General features: G+C 40.6%; 1 protein-coding gene across 1 annotated transcript in view; it reads left to right on the top strand.

Moving 5' to 3' along the window:
* Positions 1-24,915, top strand: part of FBXW11 (F-box and WD repeat domain containing 11) — an 80,174-nt gene that overhangs the window by 887 nt on the left and 54,372 nt on the right. The window contains exon 2 of the mRNA XM_082489999.1: positions 8,575-8,654. The gene's annotated coding sequence lies outside the window, so the exon portion shown is untranslated. The remainder of the gene's footprint in view (positions 1-8,574; positions 8,655-24,915) is intronic.

Raw genomic sequence — 24,915 nt, 5'->3', positions numbered from 1 at the left:
ACCCCCTCATTAACGCTTACGCCGCTAAATTTGGGTGAGTGTGGAGGTGGCCAGATGGAAGCAATAGAAAGAAAATTTTTCTTTTTAATATAAGGAAATCTTAGATCTCCGTAGCCAAATATTAGGGGGCCCTAATTTTACTGCTTTCAGGCATGAATATAATTAAGTTAGGAGTGCAGAGAGAGTAATAATAATTAAATAATCTTTTAACTTATTTGTCATAAGCATAGTTTGCTTTCACACACAAAATTTCATGCAATACTGCAGAATTGAGTGGTAAAACACAAAAATTTGCTTCTAAGGCACTCTGAAGGTGAGTTGGTTCAGTGGAGGCATTAAATGGGTTTTTTAGCCAGCAGAGTTCTCGCTAAACTACCTGGTCTGGAAAATACAAACTTTCTTTGAGTTGCCTGCTCTCAAGAAGCAGAAATGAAAAGAAAAAAAAAAAAAAAAAAAAAAAAAAGGCAACCCCAAACTCCTTTGTGATTCGTTCTGTATTTGTTTCTGATTGCTGAGGCCAGTAGCTTAAAAGCTGTTCTTAGCGAGCCTCCTTTCCTGATCGCTATCGATTCGGTGATCTTGCACTAAACCGTGGATGACATCAGAAGTATTTCCACGTTAGTGGACTGCAGCGTCGAGGATAAAGGCTGGGGGCAGCTGTGTGGGTATCCGTTACAGGACAAGTCGCCTACAGAAAAGATGCCTGCTAAATTTCCGAGGTGTAAAGTGAGTTCTAGTGGCTTTTTTCCTACCTGGAACGGAGGGTTACTAATACTTCTCAGCCTGGGGTTATGTGAGGTGGTAAAATAACATTTGAGGCTGGAAGGTACGTTTGCCTTGCTCAGCTTTCTTGCTTGTCTTTTTGTAAATGTTCTCCTTTTTTAGAAGTCTCTTCTATTTGGGGCCATATTGATACCAGGCAGACGCAAATGTAGCTTCTGCTGGTAATTGTTGTTTCCTGTCTTTACAGTCGGACCTGGGAAATGTGCTAATCGATGCAAGTATCAATGGGGTTATTCAGATTTTTATTACATCGTAGGAGATTTAAGAAACAAATTTTTCTCTCTTTCACAAGAAATTAAGAAATGTAAAAATGTAATAAGATGAACAATTAATTTCGTAGTTTCCAATAGAAATGGTACTACTTAAAATGTAGTTGGTAGTTGAATTTAATTTGAACCTTAGTGAAGGCTTGCGTAGAAACCCTCGTGTTTGAGTGTAAATGTTTCACTAAAATCATTGAAAGTCATTCTTCAATGAAGACATGGCTTGGAGGTTTTGCCTTCTTCTGTGTTGTAGGAGATAAAATTCTCCAGAAGATTTGTTTAAATAAACAAAGCAGAACAACAGAGTTTTCAGGCAGTGATTTCAGTATTAAATGCAAACTCTTGTATCGGTTGTTAATGCTGGTGGCAAACATCCCTAAACCAGGGATCGTCTTAGCCCGTCAGACTTAGCGGGATGCTTTTCTTTGTAAGAATGTTATTGTTTACTAAAAGCAGGATGTTTTATGCTTCTCTTTGATGCAGGAGATTGGTTTTGGTGCAATTTGGGTACTCGATCGCTTCCCTCCAATGCCAAGGATGAATCTATAGTAAACACAGGAGCAAATGTATGATGCAAAAAGTTTAGAGGAGCAAATACAATATAATTCCGAGTGGCTGATAAACAAGAGATAATGTGTCAACATGTTAATTGCATGGAAGTTTCAGAACATGATGTTCTAGCCATCAACTGTGCCTTCACTGGATAGATCATTTGCATTTATTTAAAAAAAAATCAGTCATGGAAATAATGCTGTTCTATTTTTAAAGCTGGAATCTAAGAGAAATGTTTTAAGGTTTCAGAGCGACAACTTTCATCTGCTGTATGAAGTTTTAGCGAGTGTTCTGAAGTCACTGTATCTTTGGGGCAGCTTAAGGCTTTGCGTGTCTTGTTCTAGTTTTGTACATCATGTCATCTCGCTGTTTTAATGGTGATGAGCCATTGATTTAGTTACAACATTTCATTTGTACATGGTGTCTAACTAGGGGGGAGATACCCGGTGCGTGTAGAGGTGATTTCAAGAGGCACGAGGCCTCGAAGTTTAACTTGTGTTGACTGCGGGAGGTCCTGATTTAGGTTAACAGTGTATCTGACCGGGGTTGTTTTTGGTTTAGATACATTCGTACTTATGTTGTCTCAGTTAAATGCTTTGCCTGAGTGGGCAAACTATTAGAAAATGAGTAGTAAGGAAGTAATCCGGAACAGATGGAGGGTTAGCCAAAGTGATTGAAAGGGCTCTTTCTTCCCCTGGTTTTCATTTTCCCTGTGAAATTAGATAACTGTAACCTTTTTGCTCTTTTAAAGAATCAACCTTTTTTCTTTCTTAAGGTGAAGTACCATCAACAGGGCTTTGTGAAATAGGGTTTATTTAGCCTACAAATTCAGAGTTATGTATGAAATCTGTATTGTTCAGTTGCATCAAACATGCGTTTGTCTTCAATACCTGCTAAAAGCCATTTTCTCAGAAAGCTTCACCGAACCATACTTTTGTTTTACCAGCAGACTTTCAAAGTAGGGGGTAATTAGCTGCTTAATTTGTATTAAAGTGGTTGTAAAGGAATACATAAGTATCACAAATGTGTTTTTTTTTTTTTTTAATACAGGTTAAAAAGTTATGTATTCATGGGGTGAACTGCGTGCAGTGTAAGATGTGGATAAGTTATAAAAAAAAAAAAAGTCTTTTGCTCCCAGCAGACACCTATGAGACATGGTTACTGAAGCAGGAAGCCAACTGTGTGTAAATTCTCTCACTTACTGTGCTTATTATCATCAGTCTTTCTGCTGTGTCCTTGATGCACATGCTTTTCTCCCAACACAGATCCCCCTGCTGCAGAGTTGGCAGTTTAAATTCAATATAGCACTGCTCCGTGGTAGTAGCATGAAAGGGTTATGGAAAGACCATGCCTAGGAATAAAAGCAACAAGCACTTATTTACATTAAATTATCATTTGTGTCCTAAAGTTATGTATATGGAAAATATTCTTCGTACTATACTACCTTTACTGTCTAGAACATCTCTCCCTGTCTCTCATAAAAGCGTCCAGTGTTTAAGTGCCTCTATAAATAATAAATGAAGAACTATAATTGAATATGTTGCCAAAAGTCTTTCAGTTTTTCCTGGCAGAACTTTGATGCGGGCTGAAGGTCTTCAAATTCAAAAGGTAACAATCTCAGGATAAAGTATTTCACATAGGCATGCCTTGCCAGCGGCAACTTCTGTAAATCATGCCAGCGGTACCTGGTTCCTTGGGTTACTGCAACTGGAGATGGCTGTTCCCCCATACTATTTAAAGCTTTACATTGCAAAATAAATCTTATCATTCTGTTTGGAAATAAAAATCCTGCTTCTGTACGTATCTCAGTAGGGCTATAGCGTTCTGGCTTTTTACTTCCCTCTCTGTCTCAATTATTGCATGCCAAGCAGGCAGTCACATTTTTGTGAATGTTTTTGCTACATGTTGTTAGAAGAATCCTTCAAAGAGTTTACTTTTGTAGCAACAGAGATACAGATGGACTAGGTGGGGATCATCTTTGCATCTGAAACAAAGGAGGTGCTGTTCTAACTAAAATGTGACTGGTTCTTAATCAAAGGCTGGGAGTAGATGGGGAGTTAGTAAGAGGTTTGTAAACCTGTGTGTCACCTAGTTGTGCTTTCTTCAGTAGGATAACAAGCCAGATGCTTTGCTGTTATCTCTCTTTAATCTTCAGTAGCTAAATTATGAGCTGAGAGGTGCATGTCAGACATTTAAGCATGCCGTCGATGGTATGCTGGACAGTTTCATGCATGGAGGGGTGGGGGGAAGAAAATGGCTAGAGCAGCTATCTAAAGAGGCGGTGGTTAGGTAGGAAGGCACAGACGAGCCTTTGGGGCACGGGAGGTAAGATCTGTGCTGCTGCAGTGGCTATCAGAGTGACAGGCACATTTCAGAGAGTGCCTGTAAGAGGCAGGGTGCAAATATGAAGAGAATAGATTGCTGTGACTTTGGCAGCGGTGCAGAAAATGGGAAGGAAGAGCCGAAGAAAACGAATTAGAGCAAGGCAACTGCATTTAGGGCCAACAGTGATGATGAAATGTGGGAAGTGGACAAAGAAGGCTGGAAAGCTGTGTCTTTTGGGAAGGGTTAGATGAAACACTAGACTGAGTGGGGAGAGGGGGTGGCAAGGGAAAGAAGGAGAAGACAAAGATGGGGAAGAGAGGTTACAAAGGAAAAAGTTATCTGAAGTTTGCGATCGTTATGGCATCAGCCGTCAGTGTATACAGGCGAAGGAAAACTGCAGATGCTCCGCTTGTAGGGAAAATTCAGAAACTAAATTGCTTTTAGTTCTTAATAGGGGAAAATTACAGTTTCTTGGGGAGACTAAATGTTGGTGTTTCATCAAAGGCTTTTTAAATCTCATTTGAGACTCGGAGCCCTTTTTTGCTTCACAATGCAGTTAAATTTTTTGACCCTTGCAACAATGCTGAGCAAGTAAAATGCACCAGAGAAAGTTCCCTTGCTGCCTAAAACACATGTATAGCTTCCTGTGTGTGTGAGCACCGCTGGGTAGTTCCCAGGGCGCCGAGTTGCCTGTGAGCTCGGGCTTGGGAGCGGGAGGTCCTGAGCTGTGCTCGTAAATCCGGTGTCCAGGTGTCACTGTGGAATGAGATCACATCTCTGCAGGCACGCCGGTATGCGGGCCAGCTGCTCTCTCTGAAGTGCTATTGGGTTGCTCCTTTAAAAAGTTGTAAAGCGCATGTATGCCATTTCTGCATTTCAGACCACGCTGACTGTATCCCTTGGGCAGAGTTGTTGAACGTTGCTAAAAATTTGGGTCGCCGTTGAGCATTACAGCGTCATCTCAGCAAAACAAACTGTACCCTTAGAGAGACCTGGGAACCTTCTTTGAAGGACGGGTGTATCTTTTCATTTCATGTGTGTTTTCTAAAACACCTTCGCTACTTGTTAAATCCACTTGATATATGTCTCTTGATGTGTTATGTTTTATTGCTGTGGAGTTTAGAGGTCACTGTTGCTGTGGCGTTTTCAGTTTCATCTTCCTGTGCTGCTTTGAGTGCTTGTGCAGCAGCATGCAAAGCGAGATCGGTGACGGGTTTAAAAGGAAATGGATGTTGCAGCAAACGTGCCAATGCGAGAAGAATGATGTGTGGGAGAGAGTAAAAGACCATGGCTCTAAGAGGGCTGCTCTGCGACAAGTCATTTTTTTGTTGCAAGGGAGAAAATAAATTGAAGGGAAATGAGAATATTTACGGAGTTGTTTAAACTAACGCTGATTAATAACAATACTTATGTTTCAGCTTTTTTTCTCTGCTGTTGTCTTCTTTATACTAATGCCACTGTTTATGTTATATAATCTGATTTCTCGGTTTGATTTTCGTAGTATTGATAGTACCTCATTATTCACGGAAAATCCACTTTTTCTGGAAAATCCCTTCGTTCCCCAGTTTATTGGTGTATTTGTGAGCTCAGTGGAGCGACGTCTGACAGATTACGCTGTTTGCCTGAACAACTTCCACACGTTTCCCAGTATGAGTAGTGCACGACTGAGAGCAGATATGCAAAAATAACGCAATGCCATTTGTATTTTAACAACAAAAAAGCACTGACTCTTTTTGGAAACATAATTTGCTTCTCATGCAGGCTAAATTAACAATGGGAACATTTGAAGGCATTTTGTTTCTTCATTGCTTTGTTAATCCAGGTCCCCTCAGGACTTGCCTCCCTGTACTTCTACCCCAGGAAATTCACGTTTTTACTGGGGATCAAAGAATAGTTCAGCTTCACAGGTTTTTGTTTTTGTTTTTGTTTTTAAATGAATACAAACAGAAATTTGTAAGACATAGGTAGGTACCTACTTGCTAGGAAAAGGGACTGATGTGTTTTCTGGGTAAAGTGGTAAAAAAAGCTTTTCAGGTCAACTTTTAGCAGTGGCAATGCTACGAGATTTTGTTTTGTTCATTGACTTACAGGAGAAACACCGCTATATATTCAGTGTTACGAGTTGCGGGGCTGCGTTCTGAGTTTCACACTGTTGAGAAGTTCTTGAATATGGAGTTTTGTTACAAATGAAGTTGTGCGAACTTGTGTTCTTTGCCTTTTTGTGGGGCGTATGTTTGTATGCCAGGGTGTTTCGCGCCATGATGCCTTGTTCAAATCTATCCTTTTCGGTCTCGCCAACTTAAAGATTTTGGACAAAAATAGCTACAGCGTTTTGCAGATCTATACTCAGAATGTTTTTGCAAAATTTAAGTTACGATTACAGCTTGTATTTGATCGAGAATCTTTTAGGCAATTTGGGCAGCAAAGGACTAGCCAGGAAAACTTGATATTCAGGCTGTCTCCATCACTCCAGTACTTCTTGAGACAAAAATCAGACCTGTGCTTGTAATGCTTGCAAATACTTTTAAGGAATAACCTCCATGGTGAAGTGCCTCTCCTTCCAACACCCTGCTGGCTCTGTTGTGACTTAGCAAATCAGTACATTTATATAATTTTGCTAGCTGGCTTCTTACTGAGCTATATTGTACTCTTAAAATTCTGAGTCATATGCCTTGACATCTTATCACTTCACTTGGCAGCCTTAAAAATCCTAGATTGGACACGATATCAGGCTTACAGTGCTGCTTTGTCCTTGAAATGTCACCATATAGTTGACTATTGCTTTACCAGGGGTAGAAAAGCAGAAAATGGCCCCATGACGAAGATGCTCCTTTCTTGGGGTAACTCTGGGCAGTCAGGGCCATTACTGTCCTCATCAACACCTGGGAACAGTGGCAGTTTCTCCCACCCTTCTCCAAGCTGCTGGCACTTTGGGATGTGGGGCACAGTTGCAGAGGCTGAAGAACGCTTGGTTCAGCTTTCTGGAGGGGTTGGAGAGTGGAGGAAAGGGTGGGAGGCAGCGGTGGCGTATTCTCCTGTGGATGTTGCAGCATTATCACAGAGTCTCCTAGATTGGAAAAGACCTGTAAGATCATCTAGTCCAATCATTAACCTAACGCTGACAAGCCCACCACTAAACTGTGTCCCTGAGCACTATATTTACATGACCCCCAGGGTTGGGGACTCCACCACTGCCCTGGGTAACACGTTCCAATGCTTGATGACCCTTTCAGTAATTCTTCCTGTAATTCTTCCTGATATCCAATTGAAACTTCCCTTGGTGTAACTCGAAGCCATTTTCTCTTGTTCTATCACTTGTTACTTGACAGAACAGGTTGACTCCCACCTCTCTGCAACCTCCTTTCAGATAGTTCTAGAGAGCGAGAAGGTCGCCCCTCAGCCGCCTCCTCTCCAGGCTCAACACCCCCAGGTTCCTCAGCTGCTCCTCATCAGACGTGTGCTCCAGAGCCCTCACCAGCTCTGTTGCCCTTCTCTGGACACGCTCTAGTGCCTCAATGTCCTTCTTGTAGTGAGGGGCCCAAAACCGAACACAGTACTCGAGGTGGGGCCTCACCTGTGCGGAGTACAGGGGTAAAATCACCTCCCTGGTCCTACTGGCTACAATAGTCCTGGTACAGGGCCAGGATGCCGGTGGCCTTCTTGGCCACCGGGGCACGCTGCAGGCTCATGCTCAGCTGGCTATCAATCAACACCCCCAGGTCCTTCTCTGCTGAGCAGCTTTCCAGCCGCTCCTCCCCAAGCCTGTAGCGTTGGCGGGGCTTGTTGTGGCCAAAGTGTAAGACATTGCTGTTGATTCTGGCTGCTGTTAGGGGAAATTCTGTGGGCCATATCTCAAACTTTTTGAAGATCTGACTGGAAGGTGTGTGGTCTGGTCTCTCTAGGAAACACTTTCTATTACGCACATAGCGTGGGCTTTCTGCAGGCTCCATCTTCTCTTGGGTGTTACTGTTAAGGCTGCTTTAAATTAGTCACTCATACTCTAAGCGTTGGGGTGAAAGTGTCGGATGAAGGCTTTTTATCATCTTGCTCAGTAAGAGGTGACTTTTTCTTGTCTCAGGAGTAGCATGCCTTGGCTTACTCTCTTCTAGACTGCTTTCCAGACACACAACGACACAGAAAATGTACTGAATTCAGCGCTGTCATTCAGATCGTAGGTGTCTTGAAGACTCCGTCTTGGTGCTGCAGCTAGGTGAGGCAAGTCTGTTCATTTTGAGTCCGGAACCAGGGAAATAATCATTGCAATAAAATGCTTTGGAGCGTGTTTATGGCAAAGTAGGAGAACTGTATTGGACTGTTTTGAAAAGCTGTGTATTTAGCGTTTGCTTCGTTATTTGCATTGTAGCTTCTTCTCATCTTCCTTAATCTTGGCGAAGTGAGCTGTAGCCCCAAAACGTTTGTTGTGCGTTGGGTGATTCAGGGCAGGGGAAAGAGCAAATTCTTGTCCGTAAGTCCGTTTCTTTGTCTTAGATCCACCAATCCGATGACCCCACTAACGTAGTCGTTACCGGACTGGTAAGGTGCCTAGGCTGCCTTGTCTCTCTAACAGCATTAGGAGTACGTAATTGGGATTTCGTTCAAGAAAGAAGTAGATACACCAAGCTGAAGATGATTGGCTGCTCTCTTTTAACAGACAAGTCTGAGAAGGAAAACCCATTCGAATCCCCTTTCATTCTGGATTGGTGGATCTGAAGCCCAGAAACAAAGTTTCAGGTAAGAAGTCACCCTGTACTGTCTCTTGCTGCTTCTGCTTAGATGAGTTTGTCCGCAAATTCAGTATCTTGCTTTAACTGCTTAATGTCCCTAAAGTGTTAGAACACACCAAGTTAGCTGCTGAGCTTAGAGTGAGAAAGGGCATATTCAGTAAATACACACGCAGTTTATTAGGAAATTGAAAAACAGACCTAGGAACAGAAGGGGAACTTCTGCGGAGGTGGAAGGCAGTATCTGCAGGTACAGGGGCACGAAGCAAACGGCTTATACAAATCCTGCTTCTGAAAGGAGAAAGCAGCCTCACCAGCGACTTCGTTGAACTTCCCAGTCGAGTTCAGGAAAGTAACAGCGGTCTGCTCTGATTTCTAGCTGTGTATGAACCTCTGGTGAATTCATCAGAAATTTGGAGAACTTGCCTAGTTGTTCCTAGTACAAATTCCAGCGGCTTTACCCTGCTGAAGTGCCATTTGAAGTTTTGTTGTGGGCAGCACTTGGAGTCAGCCTTTTAAATCCTTCACGAGATTTCAATGCAAAGTTCTGTTCCTAGTTGTTCGCAAAGCACAACTGAGCCAGTCGTAAGGCACGGTTTTCAAGCGGTGCTTTTATAGCGGGTTTATTTCAGAGTAGGGGAGTGTGGTCGTATTTTGAGTCACATTCATCTGAGATTTTGAGATGACTGTAAAAAGCTACAGCATGTTATCTTAATGACAAATTTGGAAGGTATTTGTGTCCCTGGCCGATAGGAAAATAAAGTGGCGTGAGTTAAATATCTGGTGTGAACGGGAGACCTGCACCTCTCCTAATGCTCAGCTTTATTGTAAGTTAGTGCTTTAATGTACTTGGCAACTTATTTCTACAGTTAGTATGAAGTAGTATGCCTCAATTCCTTTTGATATTAATAGCAATAACACTAAGCCTGCTTGCGTGTTCTCTTTTGTAGACAGCTATTAAAGTGAATGTTAAGGCCTCAACATTTAATCTACTGTCGAAGAAACTCTGTAGGAGCTGTTGATCTCATGTATTGGTTTAGCTCTGCGTTTGTTTTGCTGGCGTGGTATTTTGTGCAAAAATTATACTTGAATTAAATTGATTAATACATATATAATGAATTACTTGTGCACAGGGTATTGTTGTTTCCTGGTTTGATTTGAGTACTTTATTTGGTTAGGGTGGAGAAATGTTGTGTATGCTTTTTTGGTATAATTCTTTAAAAAAAAAATCTGAGGGAGAATCTAAGGGAAATTCTCATTAACCTTAGTCTGACGCATTTCTTGCAGTCTCGTCTAATAGCAAATTGAATTTGTCCCACACATGAATCAGACTCACCTTGGAGTTAACAGTGCAAAATAACATCTTCCCGTGGAATATTTGCTGTTCAGGGTGTGCCTTTTCTAAAATGAGGGAATGGGCAGGCAGAAGTGAACTCGGCTTCGTTACTGATGAAAACTGAAAAGAGGAAATAATTTAAAATACACTGGGGGGGGGGGGGGGAGGAGAAGAGGAAGCATAAATGTGTACTCCTGATGATTAAGATCCCCGATACTATGATATTAAATATTGCTAAACTTTTTTGAAATGTGAAACAGTCTTATCAAAGCCAGTAGAAAGCGAAGTTGAACTCGAGTGCAAGTGTATGCAGGTTGGACGCTTACTTCTTGCCCAGGTTTTGAATCTTACGTTTCAAAAAGTCAAAGTCAGCTATCAAAGGCTGTGTAAATGTTCCTCTGCAGCATTCGATGTACAAACCCCGAATGTGAAGCTAATGTTTTATTATGTGCTGGGCCCAGAATTCACGCGCATTTAAACTCGTCAAGTTAAAGTGCATGCTGCCTTGTCTATACTAGAGTTTTCGATGGGGTTAATATTATTTTTAGATCGTGTTAGACCTCATCCTTAAAAACGTAATACATGAAAGAGTCTAAGACAACTTTTAGCATCTTAGACAAATTTCAGCCGTGTTTTTCGAAGCGTTCAACTTACTCAAAGTTTCTCCTATTTCAATTGGCAGTGCTAGGTCTCTTTTTGGTGTTTTTTTTTTGTTTGTTTTTCCCCAGTTATGATTTACTATGAGCAGGTGTGCTGCTGTCTGTAGGTGTCTGTAACACCTCTGTTCCTGCTGCATAAGAGCATAGAAAGCCATTTTTCTTTTGAAATGGCCTTTTTAGGTAACACAGGGTATGTTAATGCAGAAAGGAATATTACACTTCTGGAGTTTGGGAACTGTGGGGATTGGGATGTACGTACATGAAGGAAGCAAGGCTTCATCGAAATACTGTGTGTTTTGGAAAGTTCAGATGATTTCAGTTAACATTCAGAGTGACTTACGTAAACGTGTTAGGATTTTCTTGCTAGTCTTTTGTTCCTTCCTGAAAACGAGCTACTGCATCTCATGAGTATTACCCTGATGAATAAATTATAATGGAGTAAGATTGTTGTTATATTCAAAGAAAGCATTTAATCTTTTCTCCACTGAACCCATATTCCTTTTGTAGCATTCGTTTTGTCGTAGCAACCGCATACTTTGATCTTCAGGAGCAGAGCGGGACTGCGTTATCGATCACCCTTCTGTGAATTCATTGTCCTATATAGAAGAACGGTGTGGTAACGAGGAAAATTTACCTCATAAATTATTTTCCCTTTGTCTTGCTTTAAATTTCCTGATTCCTCACTTAGTATTTTTCCCCAACTGCAAGAAGCTTACGTGCAGGTCTTGAATGGCTATTGGAAGGTTGTAACATTCAGCAGTTTTTATTTTGAATGGCGATCATTTAGCTAAATAGATTTTTCTAATGGAAGTGTGACTCAGCTGTCGGTTGCCTATTTTTTATAATGAGCTGATAACAATAAAGGAACAGTCAAAAACGTTTCATAAGTTAAAATGAGTTTGCTCATTCATGGATACTTGTTTTTGAGAAATTCATCAAGGGACAGAAACGCAAGAATAAATTACATCTAAGACAATTTTCTTGACCTGAGAATGTAGCTGTTCCTAAATGGAAGCAGTACACTGGAATGCGTATGTAAAACTCCATGCGTTTTGGAAATATATTGTATGAATGGTACTTAAACAGCCTTCCAAGTCAGACACTCAAGACTGGACGCGAGATTGCATTTTGGACATGGAAAAAGTAGTGATGTGATGGCACCGATTCCAACCAACTTGGATGGAGCATGTGAATACACTGCATCTCTCAAGGGACAACTTGGTTTTGAAATGAGAATAGGAAGAGCCCAAAGCACTGCTATTGGTCTGACATAAATTATTTCATTGTTTTGGGGTACCTCCGCAAAGATACTAAACGTTGTACCAAAAACGTGCAGCGTAGTGAATGTGTTACCGTGCCAAGCCAGGCTGTCACTTGTGGAACACCCGTATTTGTGTCACATGCATGCCCCCACACTTTAGTTCTGACTAAGTGTTCACACTTAAGAGTATACTTTGACATTTTTACTTTTCCACCTCTTGCAAATAATCAGCCTGCTTGTTCCGATACCTAGTTGGTTCAACACCGTTCTGCTTGTCGCTATTCTGAATAAATCGCTTAAGGTAAAAACACCAGGTAAGATCTGGATGATATCCCAGCTGGCAGAAGGGGATGGAGTTTGAGTAGTTGGCAACTATTCCCTGCTGAGTGTAAAATAATACTGAAGGCCTTTCAACAGCGATACCGCTTTATATATATATATTTTTTTTATATGTCTTATTGTGGTTAATGCTGATTTTTGAGAAACTGAGATCTGAGCTTGATACTAAATTTGACTTGGGAGCGTATACCTTTCATAAATGAGCATACTGTCCTTAAGTCTAAGTTTGCTTTTCAGAGCACCCCTTTTTGCAGCATTAAATCTGAGCTGCCGGGGAACGCGTCTGTCGTCCCCAGCCATAGAGAGGGTTTTAAGTAGCAGCAGTTACCCCATGAATTTAACAATATTAAGTGTTAATAGAAATAAAGAAGTGTCAGTTCTGTTGATCCAGGCCTAAATCACAGTAAACTGAACAGTAAATTACCAACGTTGAATAGCATGCGAGTTTCTTATTGCTAAAAACCTAAAAAGAATTCAGAACAAAGGGCCAAGTTTTTTGTTTGTACCTTTTTTGCCCGTCTGAATTTCTATTCATAGGCCTGTAGACATCCAGAACGTGAAGTAACCTTACTGAGGAGCTGCTTTGTTGTCACAAGAATATTGGGAAAAGCATTGCAGGCTTTAGGATTTGTAAACTTTAATGATTTGCTAGGTCCTAATGTTCAATTTTGTTTTGTAATAAACTGCATAAGAAAGAAGTTGTTGCAGGAGGAGCGAATTAATATAATGAGTCATGCTGCTAGAAAAAAAATGGAGTAAATTAGCTCCTTCATTTGTTTTACTGTATTTTTCTTTGAAATTCCAAAATACCTCCCATTGCCAATGTTTTTTTGGAATCTGTCGAGAAACTGATTTTCAACAGCAAGGATATTTTTGCCTTTAAAAGAGAATTTCCCAAACTGTAAACATACAAATAAATTTTGATTTCTTAAATTATCCTGTATAAATAAAATGAATGCGGTGAAAAATCCCGAGGTCATAATTTTAATACTTCATAAAACTGCGAGCAATAAGGCTTGGTTTTGTAAATGCTGTCATTCTTAATTACGACACTGCAGTATTTCCATCCCTGGGTATCAAAGAATGATTAGTTCCGTCAGGAACACAGGCTATAGTCCGTATTCATTTCTTGAGCAATTTAGCGGGCACTATAGGATAAATGGGTGACTTTTGTTTTTTAAGGGATAAGATAGTGTGAGAATGTGACGTCTGTGTGACATCACTCAATTTCAGATGCACTGAAATGAAAGGTTTCTGGACATTTTATGGTGCTTTCACAGAAAGTCAGTGCTGTACACCTATGAGAAGTCCAAAGTGAATGAAAACTTTGGATTGTTCAGGGGCTGATAGATTTTGGGTTTTTTTTTTTTTTTTGGTGCCTCTGTCCAAAAAGTTACCACATTCAAGCTGATTTATTGGAAGAACACTGCTGTGTGCTTTACTGTTAGTATAAGAAGTTCTTAGCACCTGACCTTTAAGGACACTGAAGCATATTCCCTTTTTACTGATTCTACTGAGAATTTATAGTTCTGAATGTAAATGCAAGCATTTGCATGGGTTTCTTAAATTTGAGATTTAAGATTGAGACCTAAATCTGGAAATGTAATTCCTGAGGCTGTACCACTGCAGCAGTCCGTTGTGCATGGAATTAAAATCAATCCTATAATAATAAAATGAATGTATTAATCTTTCCAAACATCAGCCATCTGAAAGATCAGATGAGGGTTTCTCTATTTGTCTTTATTCTTTCAGCACCATTCACTCCTTGCCATGAAGCTGTAAAGCCCCTCTTTCATCTGCTCGCTCCACCCCTGCAAGTAGTGCGTTCAGGTGAACACACAGCTATCTTAATGTGAGTTGATTAAAACTCTGCCTCGCCAATTAGTTTGTTCCTTAAAATTGGAGTTTTGATTGGCCTTATCTTAGGCTGTATGGTTCTACTGTCTGCCAGTGGTATCGACACTGCCTTATATGTGCATTTAATGTTCTCCCCATTGGCCAGGGTCCTTTTCCCTTTCCCAAACTTTATTAAATGTTTATTAAATATTATTAAAATTAAGTGCTGTGTCTCCCTGGGGTCCTGATGAAAGGCAGGTGGAGAGTGTAGGCATAAGTTCAGGCTCTTGTTATGCAAAAATTAAATCTTTACTACGCTATTATGCTTTTGTTTATGACAGTTCCTCTGCAAGCAGAGTCAAGAAATAATGTCAGTGAAGCACACAAATATTTGCACATTCCTCTTTTAGTGTGAAGTAGAACGCAATATTTAATTTGTAGTATTGTGCAATATCGTTGCTACAGCTAAGTGTCCAGCGATTTATAAAAATCCTTTTATTCGGGGTTTTGTAATACTGTGGAAAGGTTTTTTTGTGGCTTAAACTTGGCATGGAAACGGCCTCTGTGTCTAATGTATTTTGAACTAAATTAAAAAATGGTTCTCAGGTTACTCATATTTCTCTTAAGTTCTTAAAATTCATCTTATTTAGCTAGAGCAGTTCCTAAAAGAAAACACAGTCTAATAATCTAAACCAATGATTTTTAGCCTATAATTTGTGGACTCCTGTAGGTGTAGATTCATTATACAGATTATATGCACAGTATCGTACATCTTATCTGAAAATCTTAGGAGAGAAGTTTGTGGTGTTTCTTGATCAATGGCTTTTATCAAGTGGTGTGGACAGAACTAAAATTTTTACTGGCCCTGTATGTTTAAAAATGCAAACATTTATTTGGGCTTTAATAAATACCTGCAGTGATGCCCTGAATTTCTGTGGTTCAGTGTTGCGGAAACGCCATTCAGGTATTGTGCCAAATAAGATTAAATAATGAAACAGATTAGAAAGGAAGTTTCTTGAATTATGTACGCTTGTTTTGAAGGAGAGCTGTAAACAGTCTAATATAAGACCCCGCGTCTTCGGTATCACGACCAGTGGGTTTGAACAGTACGTCCTAGCTAGCTTTAATAATATAGAAATCCTTTCTTTTTTTTTTTTTTTTTTTTTTTTTTGGTGTCTCCTTGAAATTAAGGTAGTTTCCCTAATGTGACTGGTTAACTATCTTAGAGCAGTTCTGGGAAATGAATTTCAAGTGTTTGCGTGAGGACGTGTCACAATAAATTATTGCAAAGTAATTAGAGATATACCAGATTAATTACTTGAGAGCTAAATGAAAACTCATATTTCCCTAAACTCTAAATAAGAAACTTTTAATAATATAGAACTGTGATTTATTTTGATATTGAAGGAAGAATAATGCAATCTAGCATAAATATGTTTATTTTTACCTCTCTGCATAAGATTTGTCCACCCACTCATCACACGACAAATGCATAGTACAGAACATCCATATGGAATTGCAGCCTTCCTGCTGGATGAGAGGAGAGAGAATTCCAGTGTGTTTTGGTGCTGCTGGGGCCGTTCTTCTCCTGTTATTGCTGTAATTTCTCTCCTTGGCACGGAGATGAAAATATTAGGCTTTCTTTTGTTTTATTGATAAGGTAGAAAACAAACAAAGGAAAAGGTTTTTAACCTCTCCAGTGCTCCCTCCTTCCCCTCAGTACTGACACGCTCTGAGTCTGCACCGGAATAATTTAATAACCGGAGCGGTTATTCCCCTTTCAACTTTGATCTGTGTGGGGATTTTCCTTTTAAAGATTTGGTGTTTGTTATAACTAAATTGGAAGCCTGGGTGAAAAATATTGAAAGCTACGTCTGTGCCAAATTTTAGGGCTGGGTTTGTGCACTGCTTCGTAGTGATTAATTGAATCCTTTTCCCTAACTTTATCTGATGGTTATGTCGTGTATGTACTATTCTGTCCTTAAAAGGAACTGTGAAATAATCTCATTGAGCTCTAAAAGGTTTGGGGAGTCTGTCTGCATTAAACTTCTTCAGCTTCAGAAAAGAAACGAAGAGGATTTCCAACCTTTTCCTAACTTCTAGTGACAGCAATGTGGAGTCTGGTAGTTCAGCTTGCTTCTTTCTGGCTTGGGTGGTGGTACAAGTAAGAAATGGAGTTAGGGTATAATTTGGCTTTAGGATACCCTCAACTGATAATACAAATATTTTTCCCCAATAACCCATTTAATCAGGATACTATGCATCTTGGCTGAGCAGAACTTGGTCTTGCAATTTAAACTTAGCTAAGCGTTGTCCCTCTTTAAAAATACTTCCATTTTTTGGTCGTATCGGTGTCCCGGTAACCTCAGAAGTTAATGTCGGCTTTGCTGTCAGAATAAATAAGCACAAATTGAGAAAGTTGAGACAGCGCGGGGTGCCAAACCTTAATTCCCGAAGCTCCTCCGGGTTGTACTCTAAAGACTTGCCACCCTGACGCCAAGCGCCTGCGCTTCTCTTCCCCGCGGGTGACCACAAAGGTAAAAACCTCGCAAGCAATTTTTGGCTGGGCGGGTTTGCTGGGTGAGACATCTCCCCGCGGCGGCGGCGGCACGGCTGGTATCGGGAGCAGCGTGCGGACGCACCGCTGAACTGATGGACCCAAACTGGAACAAACCCCAGTGCTACCGGCAGTACGGTAGAAAATTCAGCTGGGCACTAAAGCCGAGCGGTTGCAAATGAGGAAAATCAGCTCGTTATCCTTGCTAGGACGGAGGGATGGCTTATTTTCTGAAAAGGATCTTCAGTGGTTATTTTACCCTTGGCCGCTAACCTTGTGATTAATGTAGAAATAACATAGATAAGTACCCACGTTAACATACTAATGAGTTGCCTGCCTTGAGTGATTTGTTGTGGCATCTAACTGCTTCTTCTCTTCCTTCCTTTTTGTCACCCTGCAGTGTTCTGTGCCAAGGTCTTTGTGGCTAGGCTGCTCCAACCTGGTAGAGAGCATGTGCGCACTGAGATGCCTGCAGAGCATGCCCAGTGTCAGATGTCTCCAGGTGCCTTTCTTCTTTCTTGTTGTAAATGTTATGCGTATGCTGTTGAACATTTGTTTAAACTCTCAGGACTCTGTTTAATCGAATTGTTAAGTCTGCTAAATGTTTTTGGGTTTTTTTTTTGTTTGGTTGTTTTTCTTTTTTTTTTTTTGTGCATCCTTTTCTGAAATCTTCTACTTAACTGCATTGGAGGAGTGAATCTTAAGAGGGCTTTCTGTACAGTAGGCTCTTGCGGGGGGGGTGGTGAGCTTTTGTGTTTTATTGCCTGTTTACTGAAGTTGTGATATAAGTAGCATAGTTGTGCATGTTGCCTGCTACGTTTTGCTTTCTCATTTAATTTAAGAACAAAACAAAACAAAAACATAATGAGCTTTGCCATTTCTCTTTAATTGCAATGAACTGACTAGCCTGTAATATTTGTGTGATTTAATTTAGAAAGGATAAGCTTTTTATTTTCTGCTAAGTGGGAACCTGGTTATATATAGCCTTACGTTACAGTTGTTGCGCATGTTTGAATGCAGAATAGTTAGAATGGGAGTCCTGGAGCTCGTTGGGTTTAAAAAGTGAAGAACAAGGGATTGGTGGGGGCTTACTCTGCATAGAAGACCACTAAATCTCAAGTTCTCTGTTGTTTTTCTTCTAGTAAGCTGTTGAAGCTGAGCCTGTGTAATTTATAGATGGGGGAATTTCTGCTCTTTCTTTGCTGGTTTGGGAGGGATTGAAAAGGATAAAAAGGGAGATTTTGCTACCGGTTAATGATTTTGAACTCCCAGGATATTTACGTTGGAAAGAAAATGCAGAACATGTGCAGTAACTGTGTGGCACTTCCTAAAGTGTTTTTAGCAGAACATAACTACTATTTAATATTAGTACCTTTAATAACATAATAGCGTTATTCAGTGGTTCAGTCTTTCATGTGTACAAAATGAATACTTAAAAGAAATTGCTTTTTTGAATGAACATTTAAACAAATTGAGATTTCTTTGCAGTCAGTCCATTTGAGTTTAGACACTGGATAACATGAATGTCGTGCCTTAGCAACCATGTGTTTCAGAATCTTTCCTCTTGCATGCAAAATTTGGCCAATTGAGTTCCAGGAAATTTGAGATTCAGAATTAAAAATGTCTTCAACATTTCTGTTAAAATATAAACATGTTTTTCTGTTTGCATGCTTTCTTTCAAAATTTTCAATTTTGAAATAGTATTCAAAGTATTTCATGGGGAAATCCCCATGACCAGGATAAAAGTATAGATGGATAATCCAATTTTATAGAAATTGGCACTACCTCACGGCCAAATAATGGTTATAGTAGATGGTTATAGTCATGACAGGGCAAAGTCACAGAGGTGTGGTGTCTGTCTTGGGGATATTTACAAGCTAGTTCTGATACAAGCTCTTCCTCTTCTCTCTCCCTGATCCTCAGCGTTCACTCCCTCACTGGAAAAGTAAAATAAACCTTTCTTCAGTGGGAATTCTGATTTTTTTTTTTTTTAATTTTTTTTAAATTTTTTTTAATTTATTTCTCTTGAGACCTAACTTGTCAGTGGCCAAAGAGCATCTCGGAGTTTTTCATCAAGCTATTAAAATTGTTGTTAAGATGGATAGTGGTGTTGGGAGAAGGTTGGATGGAGCCTGGTGGGATGGGCCAGTAATTGTTTCAAGGCTTGTTAATGAACCCTGGTGAGGGATGTGGGCAGTGAGCTTCAAACAACTGCTGCTTTGCTGTCTGGAGGCTGTTCTTGGGTGCAGACCTAGGGTTGCAGTCCTACGCTTTCTTGCTTAATTTTTTTACCTCCTCTCTGCCTGACTTGAATTTGTGACTTATGCCTCACTGTATTTAACAGTTTGAGGACTATTTCAAGGTAGGAGTAGTTTTGCTGTTAATAACTGTCTTTTAAAGGTGTTAGATCTTGGCTTCACGGACTACAAGTCTTGGGGAGGGCTAGCTGCTGGACCCCCACGCAGGGAATTTTGAGAAGACTCGTCAGGCTGCTCCTTAATGAGCTCAGGTTCCCTACTGCAGGCAAAGCGTGCATCTCTGCAAATACCTCGTTTGGGAATTGCAGAGACTCCTTAATGATGAATGTGAGAACTTTGACTGTCCCGAGTTTCTTGTAAATGAGCTCTTTGGAAATTTCTCATTAGTTAGCACATCACGGCAAATGAACTGTTTTTTTTTTTTCCCCAACTGAACTTTTTATTAAAACAATAGCACAAACAGCAAAATCTGTATATTCAATTGAAATAATAGCAAACCTATTTATTGGGAACACTTTTTTCTTTCTGTTACAGTATCAGTAGGTACGTGGTAGTTAACTGTAAATTGAACAGGTGAAAGCTCAGACCAGGCTGGGCGGTAGATTGATTAACGCAGAATACATTGTATTACAAACTTGACTGATTACAGGATAAAATACAAAACAGGTGGTTCGTGAACGTACTGCTTTATACACAAGATTTTTGGAAACCTATTATCACACAGATGTGGTGTCATATGTAATTAAAACCCGTAGCTGATGCAGCTGTAATGTCAGAATGTGTCACTTTGAAAAATTTCTCAAACCTTTGTTATTTTCAGGAATTGTTACAGATCTGTCAGCTTTCCCGAAAATCACGTTTGAAGTACCAGTTAATTTGTGTCGGCTTTTTGCTCCATGTACCTGAAGCAATTTAATGCTCCCAGAACATTTTTAACTATGTAATAGTAACAGCTAACAGGGTTAGCAAATTTTAGTAATAAAGTACATCACTGCAAGGACAAGGATGTTGTTCAGGCTGGTGGGACTGATTGCTTTGAAGCTGTGGGGAGCTCAGGGTGAGGAAAGAACCAATTTTGGGTCTCCAACCTGTTGCACTGCAGGAGTTAGTTACTGGGGAGGCATTTCGCCAGGGTGTTTGGCCCCTCTGCGTGTAGCAGGGCTTCTGCTTTTCTGCCAGCTGCCACCCTCCTGGTGGGTTGTTTAGAAAATAAGAGGGATAACTGTCCTCAGCAGATACCTGTGGGGCACACTGCTTGGTGAAGTGTAGGGAGAGCTTTGTTGATTTAAATTTTCTTCCAAAATAAAGGTGCTTTTTTTTTTCCTGATTTTTGTAGAACTGCAACCAGGACTAAGAGGTTTTGAATCTTGTGGAAGCATCTGGTGGGAGATATTTCAAAAAAAAAAAAAAAAAAACAAAAACCAAAACCCAAGAAAACGGTTCTCCTTTCAGGCGTGTGACTCAATGACGTCCGAAGGGGAACATGGAAGTGAAAGTGGCACCAGCTGCTTTTCCCCGTTTTTTATATTTGGTACCATGACTTGTCCTTCATTGTTTCCTGAGCTATAAGCTCACATGCAAAAACAGGTCGGGCACGTACACCAGGAGATCGTTGTTCTGTAGCACACATTCAATTAGCGTAATGATGATTAATAGGAAGTTTAAGAAGGGAAACGTAGAAGCCCTTCAGTGATTCAGAGGAGCTATCTGGGAGTTGTATCTGTTATCTGTGCGTGTTGTATGTGTAGAGTAATTAGTGAATGGACAAGAAAGAGAGCAAGAAAACCTAGTCTTAAATCTGGAGCCTTGGAAATTTCTTCAGGAAGCTCTTACTCAGTCTTAGTGCTTTTTCAAACATTTAGCCTTCAAGAATAACCTACAGTCAGTCTAAAAGAAGAAAGCAGAGATTAAGTTTACTCTTGCCTTTCCATAATGTTGTTAGCAATCATAAAACCTCACTAGGCTCTTCTAAAATCAAGCTGTGACATTTAAGTGAGTATCCTGTGATGCCAGTGGATTGGAGGTAGTGTTCCAGTTCGCCACAATTAGGCTGGTGCTTTTTCTCAGGCAGTGAAATACTGTCATAGTTCCTGTAGTTTACTGGAGAAACATTTGCTTTCTGCATTCTGTGAGCTGTTAGTGAATGGAGAAGAGAGATAGATAATTTATTAAAAAATATTTATTCCCATCTGTGGTACTTGGAGTTTGCTCTCAGCGATTCTGATCCTCAGCGTAATTAATGTTATTTGGAAATAAAGTCCTTGACGCTTACTATCGCTTGTTATTGTTGTATGGAAAAGCATATATTAAATGTCAGTTCATAATACTTGAAACTAGATTCTGAGGCCTCATTCTTAACTACTTAATTATCTTTAATAATGTTTTTGCACCAGGGAGCTTACCATTATGAACACACTGGGATTCAAATAGCTACTGTTTTCATCCTCTCGTTGATATGGATTTGACTGCAAGATTAAAAGGTCTCTTATTTAGGTGTTTAGACAAACTGGTTCTATTACCAGTTGTGTAATGCGACCCTATGGATACATCACTTTCCATAGCTTCATCCTCCTGAAGCATTGCAGTGGTTTTGAAAATATTTTGTCACGCTGATTTGGGAAATAGCTCTAACAGCGCTGTCACGCAAAGACAAACGTCCAGTGTTCCTAGTTCTGTAAGTAAACATCTCCAGTGTGAATTGAAGACTAATCATTAAACAACAGAAGATAAGCACTCAAACATCGCTTTGAATTATTGCATAATGTAGGATGTGATGAAATAATGCTTGGGGAATAAATTATTAGATAGATGTAATGAAATTAACCTAGTAACCAAATACTGCTCAACTGACTCTTTCTTCCTTGTATTCAGTGACACTTTTCCATTACTTTTTTTTTTTTTTTTAAAGAGATCATCATACCTCTATTCTAAAACCGCTTAGTTTTTTCTTGCTTATTTAGACCCCCACAACATAGAATCATAGAATAGATTGGGTTGGAAAGGACCTTAAAGATCTAGTTCCACCCCCTGCCCTGGGCAGGGACACCTCCCACCAGCCCAGGTTGCTCCAAGCCCCGTCCAACCTGGCCTCGAACACCTCCAGGGATGGGGCAGCCACAGCTCCTCTGGGCACCCTGCGCCAGGGGCTCACCACCCTCAGAGGGAAACATTTCCTGATATCTCATCTAAATCTCCCCTCTTCCAGTTTGAAGCCATTCCCCCTCATCATATTGGGGTGTTTTTCTACACCTTTCCATTTATTGTCCGTAACACTTTCAGGTTCGTTGTATGTAATGTTCTGCTCTTCCTTCTATGTTTACACGTGGGGTACGTAACTTGGAAGCTTTAACAGAGCACTGATTCACTATAGGAACGCTAAACTTTCCCTTCCAGAGCTTCCAGCATGAGAAGTTGACTTGCTCCTTCAGAGGCCAGGTCTTACAATTCATGTAGTGGCTTTCTCAGAGTTGGAGTTACCCTGACTCCTCCCAGCCCATTGGCCCAGTGGTCCGTAGGCTTGCGATAGCGTCCTTTACCTGTCCTTTGTCCTTGACTTCTGCACAACGGGATGTCCAGCTCTATAGGTTTTCCTTGATCTGCATTTTCATTCTTACAGCACGTGTCCTGGTGATGGACAAGCAGTTGGAAGGTGACATTGACTTAGCTCTTTGCCAGTGTCATTCCTGCTTATAGATTAAGACAGGACTGTATTGATTTACTCTCCGTAACTGAAAGCTGTCCGCAAAAAATGTGGTCTTAAAAGTCTTTTGAATTGGCCAATTCATAATTTATTACTGTTCAGAAGAACTTACTATTTGCCAGCGGCAAGTGGAATTCTGGAGCATTAGGGTTTTAATATTTATTCCTTACAATAGCATTCCCTGCAAAGGAAATTATTTGTTAGCAATAAGGAATCTCAGTGCTATCACAGCTGAGCTGAGGCACAAAGAAGGAAGTTTATCTGTCTATTTATTGATAAGATACAATTTAGCATTAACTTACTTAAACTTCTATTTATTATTCTTGACTGATTTTCAGCTTCGGTTGGTTGATGTTTTCTATTCAGATACCAGTAAAGTAAACCAACAGAAACTATGGCTGGAAAAAAATGTGTTTGAAAGCTAAGAATTCTGATTTATTGACATGAAAACTTCATCATCCTTTTCACAGTGCAAATTCAGACACAGACATGATGCAGTATTCTTAAAAGACGATGAGTGTAGTAGATGCATTCTGCTAAAACCTTTTCCTGTGGTGCATGAAATCACAAATCGGAAAATGATGAAAAGCCTGTCGCTGTGTAGTCTGCATCCTTTTGAAAATGTTATTCTTCTCTGCAGCTGTGAAAATGAGTTGTCATAGCTAGACAACTGCTTTGCTTCTTCTGTTAGGTTCGAAGTAATTTGCAAATACTTCTTTGACATGTTTGCTGGTATTTTGCCTCAAAACAGTGGGGCTGTTACCATTTCTTTTTGGAAACAGTCCAACAGGTCCATTAAAAAGAAATGCATATTTGCCTCCTTTTCTTTAAAGGAACAGAGTGTTCTCTCCAATATCTGGAATATTTATGTTTGTCCCTCTATTTTAAACAGACTTCTTTCTGAGACAGAAAGCTTTAAAACTGAGGGTAGTCTTGTAGAAGCAATTAAAGCTCTCCCTGCAGTAGGGCTGTTGCCGTTCTGTGCGGTGAGGTGGCCCGAATTATCCAGTCTGTGGAGCCGATGTAAAAAGGTCCCGTTTTCCCCCTGTTAATGCGCAGCAGTGCTTCCCAGCATTGTTGTTTCTTCTGGCTGAAGCTGCAGTCTCCTCTCGCCCTCTCGAAATTAATAGCAGTTTGGATTTTGTTTTCAGCAATTTCTCATAATATTTTTTTTCTTTTTTTTAGTTCTTAGTGTGTGTTCCAGACTCTGAGGACTGATGTGACAGCTCAGTTTGGTGTTAGTTCCATATGTTGCTAGTATTTTGCAAAGGGTAACATTGCATTTTTACACACACACACCGCCCCCCCCCCACTCCCCCAGTGCTCCAGTGCCTGGCCGTCCTGGCGGTCTCTGCCAGACCACACTCTGGTATCCCAGTGTATTTCTTGTAGTGGAGTGCCCAAAACTGGGGCCGGTACTCCGGATGCGGTCTCGGTAGAGCCAGGTCCAGCGCTGGTTGCAGTCTCTTAATGGTGACAGCGGCTTCTTGTGGCGTTTCCTGATGGTGTGGCCGTGGCTTGTCGCTAGGTCCAGGCACCGATAGGATAAGTAAATGTAAAATGCAGGGATTGGTTTATTTTCTAAGCGCTGATTTATTGTCTGAAGGAAAGTGTTATGATAAGCACTTTTTTCAGTCCTCCTTTGTGTAGCTGAGTGCTTTCAGTTTTATGACTTTAATTATTAACTAAGCCTGTTTTTTCTTAGGGTCAAGAAGAGAGCCCTTCTCTTTATTGGGTCAATTCATATTGTTTATTTTTAAGTAGAAGAGGGTGTTTACTTACTAGATTACTCTAAACTTCAGCCAGTGAGCTAGTATTGAGCTACAAACCAGAGCTCCTCTCCGCTTTCCTTAGCTGAGGAGCAGAAGTGTGATCCCTGATGTCAGAAGACGAGCAAACGGGGTAAATAGCTTTAAGTTTTGCTTCCTGATTTTTCCCTAGGCGGGCTGTACATCACTCACTTGTAGCTGACTACGGCTTCTGCCGAGTGGGTCCGGCTGTGTTCCTTCTGGTGTGTTGGTAGGTGTGCAGCAGCCGGTGGCTGGGGGGCGAAAGGCTGCCTGTGAAACCGCTCTGCAGCCTGGGGTCATCTGCGGTGGCCTCTCCGGGGTGGCTCTTTGAGGGCCGCCAACCACTAACCTGTCTGCTTGTGGGTAGAGGGTTTGGCTGGTATAAACGACTTCATACGAGTGCTTTTTTTTGGACTTTGTCGTTTTCAGCAGTTTTTAGAGAGCACTCGGGCTCGTACGCTTCATCCCCAAGCTGCAAGCTTGCTTGAACAGAAGAGTGACTCCAGAGGAGCCTGGTTCTCTTCCTAATCGGCTT

Source organism: Vanellus vanellus (genome assembly GCF_965231255.1).
Source record: "Vanellus vanellus genome assembly, chromosome: 13".
NCBI classification, from domain to species: Eukaryota; Metazoa; Chordata; class Aves; order Charadriiformes; family Charadriidae; genus Vanellus; species Vanellus vanellus.
The sequence above is the reverse complement of the archived record's forward strand: the minus strand, read 5'-3'. Positions and strand labels throughout refer to the sequence as shown.